At 56.5% G+C, this 17,416-nt stretch overlaps 1 pseudogene; it reads right to left on the bottom strand.

The window, feature by feature from the left end:
- Nucleotides 1–9,304: 9,304 nt before the first annotated feature.
- LOC123346326 lies at nt 9,305–17,024 on the bottom strand (annotated as a pseudogene).
- Between the last annotated feature and the right edge of the window lie 392 nt (nt 17,025–17,416).

Below are 17,416 nucleotides of genomic sequence, written 5' to 3'. Positions count from 1 at the left end.
CATCCCAGCCTCCAGGACAGCACCGGCATCCGGTGCCTCCCACGCCCCGCATGCGGGGATGGGCCTGGCCTGGCCCTGACCGGAGTCCGCACTCGTGCATGGCCACTGCCCAGGAATGGGGGTGGCTGGATCCGTCTGGGTACTGAGTGTGAGTGAAGCTGCTGCCAGCACTCACGGTTTCTCCAGTCCCACGTAGCAACATGGGGGCAGAGCTTCCTGCAGGGTAGGGCCCTGCTCGGGGTGGGGCTCAGGGAATGGGGGCTGTGCCCAGGCAGTGCCTGATCCCCCTTTTTCTCCCCTTCTGCTGGCTGGTTCTGCCCGATCTGCTGCCCCAACCCCCTGGGCCCTGCCCTGTGGCCCAGCCAAGCCAAAACCTGCCCTGCAGTTGCCCAGCTGTGCGTGGGGCCGGGGCCCAGAAGCAGGGGGACGCCAGCACTCAATGCAGGCTTGTGGGAAATGGGGGAGGGGCTGGCTGGAGGCATGCAGGGGCTGCAGGTTCGGGGGAGCTGCTTCAAATGAATTTTCTAAAATGTTTTGTTACAAAGTGAAAATAAACCTGTGACGTTCCCAGGGTGCTGTGGGGTGTCTGCATGGGGCAGGCACCGAGTCCCGTGGCCTGACCGCACCAAGCGCTCCTGAGGGGAATGCTGGCTCGGCCCAGGCATTCTACGGCTTCATCCTGGCTCCACTTTGGAGAAATGTCTCTTTGGGGGCTTTTGTTGCCACCACAATGTGTGTGACCGTGGGCAGTGCCGCCTCCCTGCTCTGCGCCTGTCGCTCTGAGAGGAGCCAGCTGCCTCCCTCCTCTCAGCGGCGCACGATCCTTTGCAAGGTCTGTAACTGTTTCACCTCCAGGGCCGGCTCCAGGCACCAGCCGACCAAGCACATGCTTGGGGCGGCACCTTGGGGTGGGGGGGCACTCGGGTTTTGGTTTTGGTTTGACAGGGCAGCACTGGAGGGTTTTTTTTTTTTGTTTTTGTTTCGGCCGGGCGGTGCGGCGCTCGCGGGGGGGCATGTTTCGGTGGCACAGCACTCGGGGGCAGGGGCTTGGGGGGACAGGGGCTGCGGCGGCGCAGCACTTGGGGCTTTTGGCGGCGCCAGGGCTGGCTGCAGGCACCAGCCAACCAAGTATGTGCTTGGGGTGGGGCGGCGCTAAGGGTTTGTTGTTGGTTTTTTTTGGTTTGGCCGGGTGGGCGCTGGAGGGGTTTGTTTGTTTTTGTTTCAGCCGGGGGGCATGTTTCGGCGGCATGGCACTCAGGGGGCTGGGGGCTGGTGTGGCGCTTGGGGCTTTTGGCGGCGCGGCACTCGGGGGAGGGGGGTTGGGCGGCCTGGCGTTCATGGGGAGAGGTGTTACAGTGGGGCTGTGCGCTCTCTTTTTTTTTTTTTGCTTGGGGCAGCAAAAAAGTTAGAGCCGTCCCAGACCATGGGGTGGCCCAGCCCCAGCCCCGGGGGAGAATGGGGCCAGCCAGCCACCAAGGGGCAGGAGGGGGCCGCAGTGCTGCTGCCATGATTGGTCCTTGCCCCCAGGCCAGAGAGCTCAGGGCCGGGAAGGACCAGCAGGACCCAGGCTGTGTGAACTCAGCGTAGAGTCCAGTCCGTGGCTGAGCAGAGAACACACACCCCATCCCTCCATCCCGGCCAGAGTGAGACCCCCACACCCAGGAGAGCTCCCCCAGGGCAGCCACCTGGCCTCTGCCCAGGCCGGGGCAGGGCCGATTCAGGCCTGTTTAGTGAGAGCTGAGTAAGGACAAGACACATGGGCAGGAGCCCCCCCTGCCTCCGGAGCACACTAGGGTCACCTAGGGCAAGTCCCGGGTCCAGCCAAGCCCCATATTGCAGTGGGTTGGGCTGGTCCTGTACCCAAGAGGGGAAGGTCTATTCCCCCCCCCCCAACTCATAGCCCCCCCCCCGCACATCTTTGGGGTGGAGCAGCCACCCAGAAAAATGAAAGTCAGCACCTGTGATATTAAAAACAAGAACCAACACACATACGAATACACCTAGCAGAGATCACCCCCATTGCAACAACCACCTGGGCCTCTGCTAGGGGTCAGTCCCTGACACCCCACATGGGGTTTCTGTGGTTACAAGTTTGTAACAGCCTTGGCTCAGACCAGGCAGCCCATGGAGAGACCAGTCCATCCTTTATCCAGCTTGAGCCTCTGTTGCTCAGATTCCCGCTCCAGGTGATCAGCAGACAACACCCCTCTCCGTGGTGGGGCGTAGCTGCCAAAGCCTGGGCTTTGCATATGTGGAACTGGGAAACATGCATTCTCCTCCCCCTAGAGCTTCCCCAGGCAAACCCCTTGACCTGCTTTGTCCCAAATTCAATTCTTGCCTGGCCCATGGTTCGCTACAGTCCTTTGAAGTTCCCAGTGTTCACATCACATCTTCCCTGTAGAGAGAGATCACACACAACCCTGGCCCGCAGTAATACAACAAGGAGTCCAGTGGGACCTTAAAGACTAATGGATTTATTTGGGCATGAGCTTTCATGAGTAAAAAAACCCTCCTCTTCAGATGCATGGAGTGAAAATTACAGATAGAGGCATAAATACATATTGGCACCTGAAGAGAAGGGAGTTACCTTCCAAGAGGAGAACCAATTCAATCAGGTTGGATGTGGTCCACTCCCAATAACTGATGAGGAGGTGTCAATACCAAGAGAGGGAAAATGGCTTTTTCATTTGCAAACTTAACACCAGCAATTTGGGCTTGAATAGGGACTGGGAGTGGCTGGCTCATTACAAAAGCAATTTTCCCTCTCTTGGCCCCAGCCCTGAGCTGCCCCCAAACCCAGAGCCCCTTCCTGCACCCCAAACCCCTCATCCCCAGCTGTAGCCCAGAGCCTGCACCCCCAGCCCAGAGCCCTGACCCCTCTGCATCCTAACCCCTACCCAGCCCCCCTCCTGCACCCCAACCCCTCATCCCCAGCCCCACCCACAGCCTGCACCCCCAGCCCAAACCCAACCCCCTCCTTGACCCCAACCTCCTGCCCCAGCCCTGAGCCCCCTGCACCCCAAACCCCTCATCCCCATCCCAGAGCCTGCACCCCCAACCCAGAGCCCTGACCCCCTCCTGCATCCCAACCCCTCCCCCAGCCCCCCAAAACCCAGATCCCCCTCCTGCACCCCAAATGCCCCAGCCCAGAGCCCTGACCCCCTCTTGCACCCCAACCTCTGGCCCTCACCCCCACACCCCAACCCTCTGCCCCAGCCCTGAGCCCCTCCCACACCCACTGGGTCACAGGCATCAACAATTTTCCTTCAACTGAAACAAGCTTGTTTCCCCATTGCTCTGTCTCTGAGGCTGATTGGGTTCTACTCCTTGCACAGCCAATGCAATCCAGGGACCCCACCCAGAGTTCCCAGCACTGCTGGAGAGAGACCCCACTCATTCCTGCTCTCTCGCCCCAGTGCCTAGGGTGACCAGACAGCAAGTGTGAAAAATCGGGACGGGGGTGGGGGTAATAGGAGCTTATATAAGAAAAAGCCCCAAGTATCAGGACTGTCCCTATAAAATCGGTACATCTGGTCACCCTACCAGTGCCCCCACCCCCCCCCCCCCCCCGGGAGATTGATACCGCACACCCTGCAGTGACTGAAGCAGTGACCTTTCCTCTGGGGCATCCTTCTTTCTTTCTGGAAGTCTTTGAGATTCCCTCCTCCCTTGGGCGGGGGAGGAGCAGAGGGACCTGCTCTGAAGAGTCCCTATAAGGAGCTGGGATTGTCCAATACAGCCGGGGGCATGTCCTGTACCAGCCCACGTGCACCATCACCCCACCCTCACCTCATCCTGTCGATGGGTGTCAAGCGGCTGCCATGGGTGGCAAGTTTGTAGAAATTTTGGTGGTGCCCAGAACCTGCCCCCCCAACTCCGCCCCCTCAAACTCTGCCCCCACCTGCTAAGGCTCTGGGAGGGGGTTGTGGGGGGAGGTCGGGGGTGCAGATCCTGGGCTGGGGATTAGGGTGCAGGAGGGGTGCAGGGTGCAGGCTGGGGGTGGGGACATAGGAAGGCATGAAGGGTGCACCCTCAGGGAGGGAGTTTGGGGATAGGAGCAGGGGCGGCTCTAGGATTTGCGCTGCCCCAAGCAGGGCTGCACGCCCCAGGGGGCGCTCTGGCAGTCGCCGGTCCCGTGGCTCCAGTGGACCTCCTGCAGACGTGCCTGCAGAGGGTCCGCTGGTCCCGCACAGCTGCGGATGCTCCACCGAAGCCGTGGGACCAGCGGACTCTCCGCAGGCACGCCTGCGGGATGTCCACTGGAGCTACCTGCCGCCCTCCCGCGCGACGCCGTCCCAAGCACGCGCTTGGCGCGCTGGGGTCTGGAGCCGGCCCTGGATGGGAGGTAGTGCAGGGGTGAGGGCTGTGGGGCTGAGGATGAGGGGTTCATGGTGTGGGGGGGCTCAGGGCTGGGGCTGAGGATTAGGGAGCGGGGGGATGAGGGCTCTGGCTGGGGATGAGGGTTTGGGACATTGGGGAGGCTCAGGGTGAGGGCGGAAGGGCAGGGTAAGGGCAGCCTGCCTTGCCATTAGTGGAGGGCAGGCACTAGGACCCTGGGGCAGCAGACAGCCGTTCTGCCAGGAGCTGAGAGCAGGCAGGGGAGAGGCTCCGCAGCAGCACGGCAGAGGTGGGGATACGAGGGGGGGGTGTGGCAGGCGGGGGCTGGAACCTGCTCCAGGCAGGGACACAGCGGGGGGGGCGGGGGGGAGATGCGTAGGGGAGCGGGGGCCAGGGCCCGATCCAGGCAAGGCTGGGGGAGAGACCCAGATCCAACTATTGGTGGAGCAGGGCACCCGGCCCTGAATATTCCTGGAGCCCGGGCACCGCACACAGATATAACCTGCCGCCTATGGGCCGGCTGCCTGTGCTGGGCTTTATCAGATCCAGCTTCCCATGGTCCCCACATCCCCATGGGCGGCAAGTTATATACCCACATGGGGCCCGGGGGCCCAGCTCCACCAATGGTTGGGGCCGGGTCTCCCCCCAGCACCTCCCTCGAATGTCCCCCAACCCCCCCCCCTTCCCCCTGTTGCTGGCCCGTGCACATCCCTAGCCCCAGAAGGAGCAGCGCGTCCCTCCCTCTTCCCTGCAGCTCCATGGTGCCTCCCTGCAGCAACTGCTGCCGTAGGGTCCTAGTGCCGCCCTTCTCACTGCCAGGGCAGACTGACTCTGAACCTCCCCTTTCTCTTTTCCAGCAGGACCCTCCAACCAGAGGCGGCTTTATGGTTTTTGCTGCCCCAAGCATGGCAGTCAGGCGGCTTCCGATGGCACGCCTGCGGGCGGTCCGCTGGCCACGCGGATTCGGCGGCAGGCCTGCGGGAGGTCAGCCAGTGCCACGCCTTCAGCATCCCCGCCACTGAATTACCGCCGAAGCTGCGGGACCGGTGGACCTCCCGCAGGCATGCCACCGAAGGTGGCCTGACAGCCGCCCTTACAACAACCGGCTGTCCACCCCCCACGGCTTGCGGCCCTTGGCACGTGCCTGCTGGTGCTTGGAGCCACCCCTACGTAGAAAACAAAATGATAATACTTTCTAGAGCTGGGGTTCTCACAAATTTTTGGCAGCCTCAGAATGCAGCTCTGCCAATATGTATCTAACTGTAGGAAAAACAAATAAATAAATTACATGTGCATATTTACACTGGGGTTTTTTTTTGCAGATTCAATAAGAAATATAAGGCACAGTTGTGTTTACCCTTTAGTGGACCTAAAAACAAACAAGTGCTTTGCACATTCTTGTCTTTTTTGTTGTTCTTTTGCTTTGTTGGTAAAAGGTGGACGGCGGTACAATAATTCTAAACTAAATGTATAAGTGCTTTACATAACAGAAGTCCAAATAATAATGAAAGAATGTATCTGCCAATGTCCAAAATTTCTTTCAGACAAAAGACCAATCTAAAAAATGACCAGTAATAATAATAATGAGAATAGTAACAACAAAATCTGAGCTGTTGCTGTTGTCTTTTGAGCTTGGTTTTTGCATCATGTAACAGCTTGCGCCTCTGAAACTCACCGTGGTAATTTTATGGGTCATCTTAATTATCACTTCAAAAGGTTTTTCTTCTCTCCTGCTGATGATAGCTCATCTCAGTTGATTAGACTCTGCCTGTTGGTATGCATGCTTCCACCTTTTCATGTTCTCTGTATGTCTAAATATCTCCTGTCTGTGTGTTCCATTCTATGCAGCCGGAAGAAGTGAGCTGTAGCCCACAAAAGCTTATGCTGAAATAAATGTGTTAGTCTCTAAGGCGCCACAAGTTCTCCTGTTCTTTTTTCGTGGTAATTTTGTTCAACTTCCCCTGCATGAGTGCTCTAGGGATGCTGCACTACATACATTTCAATATGATGAATTTCTCTTACAAACAGCGCACACTGCAACTTGCTCAGAACGGAATCGGATGGCTTCAGAAACACAAGAAACTGCCTTTCCCCCTGGTGCTGAACTGTTCATTTTTCTTTCTAGGTTTTGCTTTTCTTAGCAGACTGTCCCAGAGGCGCCACCTGCTAATCACAGTCAGGGTCATTTTCTGGCACTAGATTATTTGAAATACTTTGATCCCCATTTGCATTTTTAACTCTTTCACCTGCTGCCATGCAGGGCCGGCTTTAGGAAGTGCAGGGCCCAATTCAAACAGTTTCAATGGGGCCCCGGCCGGGATGACTAAAACAAAAGTACACTTAAAAAAAACCCTTTCATTTCTTCCATGTATTATTTACTTTCCATGACTATATAAATAACAAAATTATCTATTACATACATTGCATCATATATTAATTAGCTGATTTGCACTTTCATATTAGGAAAATAATTCGTTTTGATAGTTGTACAACTGATTTTCTTCACTATTTTATTAAAATTTATAAAATTTCCTTATTAATATAAAATTGCCCCCTCCTTTCCCCCCACAGCACCGCCCAGCCCCCTGGAAACAAACCCTCCTTCCCCAGCTCCGCCCCATCGAAACAAGGTTCGGGGGGGGGGGGCGGCAGGAAGAAATGGCACACATGGGGTGACCAGATCACAGCAGTAAAATAGGACCTGCCCCCCTCCCTGCTCAGCCCCACCATCACCCCCCTCTTCACTTCCGTAGCCCCCCGCTGGTTTGCAGCATCCCTCCTAGTCAGTCCCCCACCCACCACTTGCCTCCTTTCACCTTCTCCCTCCCCTGCCAGAAACCCCCATGCCCACCCCTAGAACTCCTGCTGGCTCACTGCTCACCTCTTTGCCCACCCGCCACTTGCCCCCCCCCCACGTATAAAGCCTCATTCAAAGACCCAGGGGTCACTATATTACTGCACATAGCAGTCAATCAATGCAGTTGTAGATAAATCTCTGCATTATGCATTTTTGTATAACTTTTATATGACTGTATTGAACCATGGTAATATGTTATAGCCAGGGCCGGCTCTAGACCCCAGCGCGCCAAGTGCGCGCGTGGGGCAGCATTTTGCCAGCAGGCGGCTCCGGCGGACCTTCCGCAGTCATGCCTGCGGGAGGTCCACCGGAGACGCGGGACCAGCGGCCCCTCCGCAGGAATGTCTGCGGGAGGTCCCGCGGAGCCGTGGGACCGGCGCCCAGCAGCGCACCCCCTGTGGCATGCCGCCCGCCCTGCTTGGGGCGGCCAAATTCTTAGAGTCGCCTCTGGTTATAGCAGGCCCTAAAAGTAGTGTAATTAAGGTAAAAGAAAAATGTCATTTTGCTTGGAGTAGAATAAGATCTTCCCCCCCACTTTGTAATCAATTGCCCTGTTGAATGAATGAGGTGTGAATTAGGAAGGTGGAGAAGGCAGCACCTTCAACCCTTGGAGAGGGGCTGGGAGCCAGACAGAGGAGAGCTTTGCCCAGGCTGAGTGGGACGGAGTTTGGGTGCTGGGTACAGGCTCTAGGCTGGGGCACGGGGTGGGGTGCAGGAAGGGTGGAGGGGTGCAGGCTCTGGGAGAGTGTTTGGGGGCCGGAGAGGGGGTGGTGGGTGCTGGGAGGGGAGGGGACTGCCATCACATGTGGCTTGCTTCCTCCTCTGCTGCCCCTCACCATAGCCTCAGTGGAGAATGGGGCTGCCCCTTGCCCAATGTTTGCAGGAGTGGTGGCTGGGGGGAAACCTAGCCAAACTCTGGTTTTACTCTTTCGTCGCTGGGTCACTTTAACCCGTTACACACCTTTTCCCGCCTCTCTCACCCCCGTTTTCTACTGGGCTTATTTGATCTTTTCGGTGGAGCTAGATGAAAACCACAAACCCCAGTGAGAGCAACAGGCTGGAAGACTAAACTGAACCCACCACCCAGCCTAGTCCATCCCAGAGCCCAGGACTGAGGGCAAATGTCCCCCCCCACCCCCAGACCACCTTCCACTCCTGGCCTCTCCCAGCGATTCTGTATGGCTGCATCAGGCGGGATTTCAACGGGACCCCCCCCTGCTAAATTCACCCCTGTTTTGCAACCACTCTGCACCAATAGCACCTTCCTTCCCTGCCCTAGAGCTGCTGGATGGCTAGAAAGTTGAGCTGGGCATTTGATTGATGTGGAATATTATCATGCCCCCCCTCAAAAAAAACCTTAATATCCACACAGCTTGGGGGGGGGGGGGAGAAAGACTAGCAAATTGGGCAAATCGGCCTAAAGCCGGCCCTGCTGCCATGAACAATCGCAACCTACCGAAACACCATGCAGGGAGACGGCCAATAGCCGCTTACAGAGCTACAGTATCAGGGGATGTAAATATAGTGATTAGCCAATAAATATACTTTGTGACTTGAAAGAAAACCACACCCGTGTAGTTCAGCTCTGCTTGGACCCTATTATTTAAAGGGGAGTGCGCATTATGATTTATGGCATTTACAAGCAGGGGCGGCTCTACAAATTTGGCCGCCCCAAGCAGTCATGCCCGGGAGGCGCCCCCGAGCCCCGGGAGCAGCGGACCTCCCGCGGGCATGACTGCGGAGGGTCCGCTGGTCGTGCGGCTCGGCTGGACCTCCCGCAGCTGCGGGCGGTTCGCTGGTCCGGCGGCTCCGGTTGAGCTGCCGCAGTCATGCCTGCAGGAGGTCCAGCCGAGCCGCGGGACCAGCGAACCGTCCGCAGTCATGCCTGCGGGAGGTCCACCGGAGCCACGAGCCGAGCGTCCCCTCCGCAGTCATGCCTGTGGCAGGTCCGCTGCTCCCTGGGCTCCGGTGGACCTCCCGCAGGCATGACTGCGGCAGGTCCGCTGGAGCCGCCTGCCGCCCCCCCAGGAAAGGGCCGCCCCACGCGGGTGCTTGCCCCGCTGGGCTCTGGAGCCGGCCCTGTTTACAAGGCATCTTCAATACCTAACATCTCAGTGATTGTTTGACCACTTTGGAGGCTCTCGTGGCTACAAAACAATCAGCTGGTGGCCACATTTCAGAAATGCTGTTCTGGAGTCTAAACTAGCAAGGCCTCCCCTTCCCTTACCTCCCCAGCGAGAGATCATAAGATCTCACCCTCTCAGCTGCAGAGAAAAGCTTGACAATGTGTTCCTGAGTGTAAAGGTTCAGAAGCAGAAGCACATACAAAGAATCCACAGTTTAAACTACACACACCTTGAGGGCCCCACTGCCTGATTGAGATCTTGAGCTTGGCCAGGCTGATGAATGGGGACACGGCTCATTCAAGTACTGTAGGTGTGAGTTGTATCAGTGTCATTTCTAGGAGACTTATTTTGAGCTCCTTCCAGTGCCGTCCCTTTTCCCATCACATACACCTCAGTTTGCTACAGATCCACCGTCTTTCCATGTAGCACCGTGAGCTGCTGACCCAATTCTCGTCATTCAGATACGCGCAGTCACCGCCTCCTCTTATCTGAAACCTGCAACACAGAAGCCGGGGAGCTGGGGTCAGGCAGAGCCCGGGCATTTCACACCCGTCACAGCCAGGGGAGCCGTTCTCCTCAGTGCAGGCCTGAGTGCGGAGCAGCTACTCTCACAGCCCCTCAGGAGCAGAGCGGAGCAAATCGTTCATCGTTCAGCTCAGGGGCCAAACTGAAACACACACAACTGATTGTTTCTTGGTCTGTCCTACCCCTCCCCCCACACTGAAATGAAAACAATTCATTTCAGGTCAGAAGACACCCGAAAACAAAATGAAACACCAAGGAAAAAAAAATGACGTTGGTCAAAAGAAACATTTTATTTAACCCAAAACCAAGTTTTTCAGTTTTTCATTTCAGTTTTGGGTGTTTTTCACCTTTTGGGGTTTTTTAAAGAAATCGCTAAATTTCGAAAACAAAACATCAGTGCAAACCAGAAAGTCAAAACGTTTAGCTTGGAAACAGCCAAAACCAACCATTTCACCGTTTTAAAAATTCATCCGCCGCCCCCTCCCCCACTCCAAAATGCATTTTTCATTTGCTGGGGGGATAATATTGGCCTGACTCTATTCAGGACTCCCCCAACTGCACAAGCGACAGGCTCCAGGCCCAGCATCACCCTGGCAGACAGGGACCATTACACAGGGGGCAACAGAACAGGGAGGGGGGTGTGTAAGAAGATGGACTGGTCGCCATGAAGATGGGTGGATGTTTTGATCCCACTCCCAGCTCACTCCTGCCCAGCCTGGGTTAGGATGGGCCCCTGCAGGTCCAGACTCCCCAGAACAACCCAGCCAGGCTGCCCCGGGGCAGAGACTCCAGAGGCGTCTGCACGGCAGGGAGCAGCTGTAACCACCAGGTGGAAGAGCCAGATGGGGGCACCCTGGACAGTTTCCATCGTCTCGTCAGGACACACTGCACCGGGGAGGCTGGAGCGAAATGGCGGCAGCACAGGGACTGCAGCACAAACCCAGCAGCGCTGAGAGATGACATCAGCTCTTGCAGTGCCTCACGTTAGCGCTGGAGGCAGCACTTCAGACCTGGGTGAAGGGCAGGATCAAGGCAAACCTCCACATGGGGCTTCCCACGTTCCCACCCTAACTAGTGGCAGGGGTCACATACAGAATAGTCGTCTGCAAGGGGGGCAGCGCCACTCTGGATGCTGGGTGGGATCCCCTGTTGGCACCACCTAAGTCGAGCCTTGAGGTGGCAGCAGCGAGGACTCCCCACAAAGAGTCCGCTACTGGGATAGGCTTGGGAGTTGGGGGAGCCCCCCAGGGCAGCAAGTTTCAGAATTAACATCCCATTGAGATGTACGGGGCAGCTCCCCCTTCTGAGCTATTGGCTCAGGCTCTCTGCAGACTGAGGCAGGTGCTGCTGTGTTGGTTACACTCAGGTCACATTTCCCAACAACCACAAAGAGAAGACACTTTTCTTTGTATGTGACTCAACTGCAATCACATGACTCCAGGATCTGGGGCCCCAGAAATAGACTATAGTGCCCGGCCCCTAATCCAGCCCTGACTGGGCATATGAGTTCGCTTCCTAGATTTATACTGGGCACCTGAATGGCAGTGGCCTGTGACAGTTTTGGGGAATATAGACCTGCATCAACTCCTGGGTTCCTATTTGCTTTGTGACAGGTAATTTGATTGTGAATTAGTTTATCCATTTGCTAGCAGGGCCCTGGCACAGAGTGCTACATCTGGGAAGGTACAGCCGGGCCACCAGCAATGCAATGGGGCAGTGGGGGCTTTGCAGAACCGCTGACTGTTAGTGACCCTCTATGCTGAGCAGCCCACAGGGGGGCTGGAGAATGGAAAGTCCCCAGCAGGAGGGAGAGAATTTGAGAGACTGATTTTCAAAAGGGACCGGTCCTCTAACAAGAGGGGCAGATCATCACCAGAACTAGATGACTGAGCAGGGAAAGTGGGGGGCAGGAGGGATCTTGCCTCCTTAAAACACTCTGAGCAGAACCAAGATGACACTGAAAGAAGACACCTTGCATCCGAAGAAGTGGGTATTCACCCACGAAAGCTCATGCTCCAAAACGTCTGTTAGTCTATAAGGTGCCACAAGACTCTGCTGCTTTTACAGATCCAGACTAACACGGCTCCCCCTCTGATACTGAAAGAAGAAATTGCATTCAGGGGTTTCCTCTTCCATTGATCTAACTCTTGAGCTGTCCACTGGGAATGGGGGAAGAGAGTGTTTGAGAAGTTCCTTTGCGAAAGCAGGTGTTCCTTGTTTGTAACCGTCACGTGACCCTCCCAGAGTTCATCTGGAGTGGAGGGTGGAGCTCTAGGGACAGCATGGCCTCTAGGGAGGTTTGGGAGGGTTCAGCACTGGTTTTGGGTCCCACAGCAGCTGGACTGCAGGGTCCCACATCCTAAGGAGGGTACCAGACAGGGAGTCTGTACCCCAACAGTGTGCCACAGAGGCCTGAAGTAGGGACAGTGTCTGGCAGCTATTCAGACCCAGTGGAGCTGGAAGCAGGTGGGATCCAAAGGTTGGGTCCAATACAGCACAATGGGGACTGGCCTTGGGGAGCACTGACCCAGGGCCATAACAGCCTGATTTTTCAAAGTACTGAAATAACCCAGACCAGGGAAGTGGGGGGTCTCCATCCCCCGCTAGTGCCTGGCCTGTGTAAGAGCTTCATCAATCAGGAGGGGTTTTCACTTAAAGAAGTGGATTCTTTAGCTCCAATGGCAGAGGCTGATGCTTCTAGTGCTGAAGTCTCAGGGTTCAATCCCTGCTCTGGGCTCGAGCAGCGCTGGTTTTGTGATCCCACTTGGAGCCCACTGAAATCCACATGGGGTGTTGTCTGGGCAGCCATCACTACTGTGGGAAACCCAGGCGTCCAGCACCTGTGAACCGCAGGCTCCTTTAATGTCGGTGCCTTGTTGTGGATTCAGAGGCCTCACCAGCCGAGTCACTCAAACCCGCTGGCTGCAATCCCCAGCAGGACCCGCACCCACCATGCAGGGCTGGGCACGGCGAGGGCACCTCTGGCTATGGCGGGCTCTGTCTCCGGCCCAGCACCGCGCTGCGGGGAGGAGCCGAGAGTTCCAGGGACACACCGGCTCCCATCGGTCTCGGATACACGCAGGACGCGAACGGACCAGGGTCACGTCTGGTTGTTTCACTAGCACTGAATGGTGGATCTGCCTGAACTCAAACAGCTCAGACACCAAAAACCCCAAGCCCAGGGAATTAGTACAGAGGAGGAGAGAGACTCACGTGTGGTTGAATATGGTGCCATTGGTCCATTTCCAGGGCTGCCCCTGCTCCCTCCGGAGGCCGATCCAGTGGTCATGGGCATCCTTATGGCGCAGCAGAAAGGCCTTAAAGAAAGCCGAGGGAGAGCACGGATCAGCCTCAGATCTGGTGCTTCCCCCCCAGGCCCCTGTGCTGCAGAGAATCCCAGTCACACATTGAGAGGCTCAATTTATTTTCAGAAGGACACTGGATTTCCCCTCCCTCTTGCAAAGCACAAGATCACCCAGGCAGTATTAACCCTCCCACCGCACACAGCAGCCCTGCCCCTGTGCTCCCAGTCACCTGCACCCCAAGTTCCCCTGGCGTGGGGGCAGCTGCTGGGTCTGAGCTCTCTGCAGAGATCTCTTCTCACAGAGCACCTGCCACTCACTACATCAAGGTAGGAGGAGGAAGTGAGTCAAGCTGAAGTGGGAGGGGTCAACGTGAGAGGACCCCCCCCCCATCCTCAGCTGGCTGCTCCTTTCCCATCCCCAAACCAGGAGCGCTGCCTGTGTTCTCAGTCCCACTCCAGCAGCCAGCAGATGCCTGAGCCAGCCCTGCCCTAGAGAGGGGCTGTCTCCCTATTTGGGGAGGGGGCAGCTGAGAATGGGCAATCCCTGTGATCACACACAGACACTAAGGCCCTGGGCCCAGCCAGGCCTGGCATTCAGGGGCTGGAAGTCCATTCGCTCTGGCCTTCCAGCACGAGAGGGGTCAGAGCTGCTCCTGGCCCTGCAGGGGCAGAGCCCAGGTCCTATTGCAGCAGCAGCCGTCACTGTGCCAAGGTCAGTGTATCGCAATTAGAGAGTCTCTCACCATTTCCTGCTCACTGTCGATCCCAGCCAAGGAGGCACCCGGTGCAGAGCAGCGGCTCTGGCAGTAGGTCCAGTTCCCTTCAGTCTCAGAAAAATAGTAGCATTTCCCTCGGTATCCCATCCAGCCGTCCGGGCATGCAGGACACAGATCAGCTGATGAAAGCTTAGATGCCTGCACTGAGAATGAGAAAGTAACATGTGGGGTAAGAGTTGCATCTAGAATTGGGCATTTGACTAGTACAAAAAATAATCGGTCAATTGACCAGTCGAATGTGTCAAAAAATGGTCGAATATTTTAAAATTTGAATTTATCAGAACAGTAACAAACAAGAGCAAGAGTTCATTGTCTCCAGGAGGTTTAGCTTTAGACACATACTTATGTCTAATTTTAAAAAAAGTGTACTTAACGGAGTTATTTTAATGCCTGTCTAGTTGGTGAATAACCAGAGGCAGAGTTATGAGATCATGGTGGGTCAGAGCCACAAAACCATTCTCAACCCTGCAAGAATCACTCCTGCTCATTTTCACCCTTCGGGGTATTTCCTGCTGTTTCCTTTTTGGGGTTCAGAGGAGTCTCACTCAAACCCCTCCAGACATTTTTGAGCACATCACTTTTTTTTGCACCACAGTAACTCGGTAGCTGGTTTTTAAGCCTTCCCATGTGGCTGGTGCTCAGGGAGGAACAGACACCCTAAGTCTGGAAGAGTTTGGAAATGTGGCAGCGGTGATCAAAATATGAGCATGGGCTCCCCTCACTCACAAGACATGTCTCACCCTGTAGCTTTAACTGTGCAGCGCACAGTAAGCCACACCCTCCCCTACAGAACTGAGCAGAGAAGTCAGTGACTAACAGCTGATGGCACAGGCTGTCTCTACCATCCATCTCCAGCTCAGAGGCCACATGTTCTGCAGAGCTCCCTGCACCTGTAGGAGTGTAACCAACCCTAAGCTCACAGATCCCACCTTACAGAGTGACAGCCAATGCTGCCCATTGGAACAGCCCGCCATTGCAGCAGGAGCCGGGATTCAAGGCCCATCTGTATCAGAGCAATTTGCACCAGTGTAATCACAGTGACGCAGTTCCATCAGGGCAAACCCTCCTGGAGATGTGCTGGAGGAGCACGGCTCACTCTGGTAACTCCTGCAGCGAACTGCACCCAGGCAAGCTCCTTTGTGCCCCAGTGCAGTGCGTCTACTGTAGCCGTTTGCACCAATTCAACTGGACTGAGGTCATGACACTGGCACAAAGGATTCCTAAAGCAGACAGACCCGGATTCAATACCCTCTGCCAGCTACTAAACCCTCCTGGGGTCCAGTTATCTGACCCCAGGGCAATAGATAAATCCAACCCCCCTGACCATCTTACAACACCCCCTGCCCCAGACTACTGGCAGATACAGCAGGGTTCATGTTCACCGCATACCCTCTGCACTAGCATGTGCAGTCTGTGCAGCCCGGGGGAGTGAATGGTGCTCAGGGACCCTTCATGGCCAAGACCAGCGATTGGTGGGTTTCAATGCAGCGTTGATGGAGGGGTCTATACTGAATTTTACGGCTCATTTGAATAATACGGCAGCACCGGCCACCCAGCCACCGGCATGACCTGAAGATGCAGGAAGGCCAGGCTGGTAACCTCAGAGCAACACAGTGCAGGCAAAGGGCTCATTGCTGCTCTGCGCCCTGTCCCATGGGACACCCTGGTAAGTCACTGCTTCATGGCACATGGTAAAGGTGACTCTGGCCCAAAGTGCTCAGAGCTGGACTGGGGGGAGCTAATGTCAGTCAGATCGTCCAACACAGAGAGCGCCCAGGTGTCGGGGTCTGGGGGGAGCAGGAGGAGGGTCGTGGAGGAACATCCCCCAGGAATCCTCTGTCCCAGGGGCAGAAGCCAGACAGGCCGGGAGGAGAGACTGTGACTGTGGTGGCTCCAGGGGGAATGGGATGTGCAGAGAGGGGGATGGGAGGGCTGAGAACTCACCTGCCAGGACAATAATAGCGATGATGAGACCCAAGAACACAACTGCGAGGGCGACTGTGAGCACAACTTTCTTGTAGTTACATTTCTTGCCATTACGAGGAGGTTCTGAAACACAAAGACCCGTCAGCCTGGGCTGCAAGGACACGTCTCACTGACAGCACCAGGGCTGGAGCTGCCCTAGAACATGCCCCGTTCTGTCGATTGCTCCCGTCAGACGCTCTGGGAGAGGAGCCTGGAGTAGGGTGACCAGATGTCCTGACTTTATAGGGACAGTCCCGATTTTTGGGTCTTTTTCTTATGTAGGCTCCTATTACCCCCCACCCCCTGTCCCGATTTTTCACACTTGCTGTCTGGTCACCCTAGCCTGGAGGCTCAGGCAGGCTGGGGCTGGCAGAACAGTCCCTCCTTCCCCTCAGCCCAGTGCCCCCCTGGCACCCCCAGCCAGGCTGTCACGGGGCCTGGTGAGCTCAGGGGCACAGAGACAAGGACCCGCATGTTCTGGTGGCAGGAACTCAAGCTGCCCCCCCCATCCCCACCCCCGCTCTGCCCCTGCCGAGCGCTGGCTGGGCCCACACTGCCGAGTGCGCCTGTCCCCGCACACTGGGGTCTCACACTGGCCACACACGGCAGAAGGGGGGAGAAGGAACCAGGCAGAGCTGGGCCAGGGCTGTCCCAGGGGGTCTGACACACCCAGCCCAGGAGGCTCCTGCACAGCCCCATGGGCACCGCTGTGTGCGCCAGGCAGCAGCTGTGAGCCGGGATCGGAGCTCTGAGAGCCCCTGGGGGAGACCCAGTCCCTGCTGCCCACAGACAGGGGGTTGCTGGGCACTGGCTGCTGCCACTGAGAACATGGCCCCATGTGGGGCAGCCTCAGGGTCTCTCTCCAGCCTGGTCCCAGGCAGCGACGCCCCATTACCTGGCTCCTTGCCGGTCTCCTGGTGTCCATCGCCATCAACACGCAACTCCTGCAGCGGCACTTCACTCTCAGCAGCCCCAGGTGCTGGCCCCATTGTCTCTCAGCGACACTCAGGCTAGAGACGCTGCTGCAGGCGCTGGGCTGAGGTTGGCTCCTCTGTCTGACTGAGTCTGATCCGGCAGCCACGAAGCCAAGCCAGGGCGGAGGTCCTGGCCCTGGTCTCCTCCCTGCGCCGGACTGTGCAGCTGATCTGAAAGCCAAGACGGAACAAGCAGGACAGGTCAGAGGGGGGGGGGGGGGGGGTTTGATTTGTGGTTTCTCATTCCCGGCCCAGCAGCCCAACGCTCTGCCAGAGATGATGCCACAATGATTACATAAGATAAGGACGGCCAGACTGGGTCAGACCAAAGGTCCATCCAGCCCAATATCCCATCTTCTGACAATGGCCAATGCCAGGTGCCCCACAGGGAATGAACAGAACAGGGAACCATCAAGTGATCCACCCCCATCGCCTACTATTCCCAGCTTCTGGCAAACAGAGGCTAAGGACACCATCCCTGCCCAACCTGGCTAACAGCCATTGATGGACCTGTCCTCCCTGAATTTATCTAGTTCTTTTTTGAACCCTGC

This window comes from Mauremys mutica, chromosome 12, assembly GCF_020497125.1.
Source record: "Mauremys mutica isolate MM-2020 ecotype Southern chromosome 12, ASM2049712v1, whole genome shotgun sequence".
In the NCBI taxonomy this organism is placed as follows: domain Eukaryota; kingdom Metazoa; phylum Chordata; order Testudines; family Geoemydidae; genus Mauremys; species Mauremys mutica.
This window is presented reverse-complemented; position numbering and strand designations above follow the sequence as displayed.